This window comes from Wasmannia auropunctata, unplaced genomic scaffold (assembly GCF_000956235.1).
Source record: "Wasmannia auropunctata unplaced genomic scaffold, wasmannia.A_1.0 LD336074.1, whole genome shotgun sequence".
Taxonomy (NCBI): domain Eukaryota; kingdom Metazoa; phylum Arthropoda; class Insecta; order Hymenoptera; family Formicidae; genus Wasmannia; species Wasmannia auropunctata.
In genome coordinates this window covers 3,363,069-3,364,709 of record NW_012026816.1, presented here as the reverse complement: position 1 = coordinate 3,364,709, position 1,641 = coordinate 3,363,069, and positions in this window count along the sequence as shown.

The window sequence follows — 1,641 nt, the reverse complement described above, 5'->3', positions numbered from 1 at the left end:
GCAACAAAACAGCGCTTTTAAAGTTAGAAAGACAGCAATTTCGCTCAATAAGAATAGCACTGGGATATAGAGTGTCCACCCCAATAAACGTAATGCTCGCAGAAGCAAAAGAGTGCCCGCTACAGATAAGATTCACCTACCTCATTGATAGATTTCTATATATAAAACATATTCTAACAAGTTCAGCATAATGACTCGCAGCCTTCGACGGTTGGAAAATTCGACCCACTCTGATGTGCTTAAAGAAAAAGCCCGAAGAAACAGACCTGTCTTTGATAGATACTGCGTCACTAAACATGTGATAGAAAAAATCCACCGTTTTACATTTATACCGGCTTTTGACGGTAATTATAGACTCTCCATCTACAAGAAGGATTTTGATATCTCATTAACAGATATAGACAGGGACGCCCCCAGGAATATTGTCGTACCCAGATTTATGGAACATTTCAACGAATTACCTCTGGAAACCACAGCCCTCTACACTGACGGGTCTAAATCTGACGTGGATACCCCAGTGGGCGCGAGTATATACTCCCCGAGCTACAACTTCATTATATGTCACAAGCTCCCCGCCATTTCCTCCATCTTTTCGGCGGAGGCTTGGGCGATCTTGCAAGCGATCAGTGCCATTACGGATTTAAACATTCAAACTGCGATCATATTTACAGATTCAAGAACCGTCCTTGCTGCTATTGCTTCACCAGACTATAAACAAGGAAATCATCTAATTTTCAAGATTAAACAAAAACTTATTAACGCGGAATCAAAGGGAAGAAAAATCACTTTGAGCTGGGTCCCAGCACACAAAGGGATCCCAGGGAACGAAAAAACGGATCGCCTCGCCAAGCTGGTTTCAATTAGCGGCAATAAGCCTAATTCTTTTACCATCCCGTTTACAGACTTACAAACGGAAGCGAGACAACATAAATCAAGTTCTTTTAAAAAATACCTGGAAGAGACCTCACGTACTAAAGGCACACAATATTCGGATCTATACAGCAACGACTCTCCCAACCCTTAGTATTGGAACAAAAGTCTCAACAGAAAGGAAATCGTCTGCGTCTCAAGAATTAGGAGCAACCACTACAATCTCAATTATAGCTTATATAGAAAAAATATCGTAGACTCCCCTCATTGCCCGTGCGGTGAGGCTAGACAAGACGTAAATCATATCGTCTTCTACTGTCCGCTGTGTATTCACAATTCCAGTAAACTACGTACCTATTTAAAAAAAATTTTCCTAATTTTGCAATCGACCTTTTCCCTATGCTCAAAGACCCTGATCCTTGTACTCTCTTATCAACATACTTCAGATCCCTAGATATCACTATTTGACCAGACTAGGAACTTTTCTCCGGTACTGTTGTCGTATACAAGTCCCGCTCCGTTCGACTCTGCTCCGGCAGACGGCGGAGCAATATTGAACAGGCAGTATAGCTCCCTCGTGGGGGCAACAGCCATTTTTAGAAGAAGAAGAAGAAGAAGAAGAAGTGATGTAATGGTAGCGTAAGCGCCATCAGCTCTGTGAATTCTGTCGATAGTGCCACAGTATAACCAGTAGGTCCACTTCGTGTCGGCACCTTTGATCTCCTTTTCCGGATCACGTGAGCATCCACCATGTTAAATCCAGGACCGACA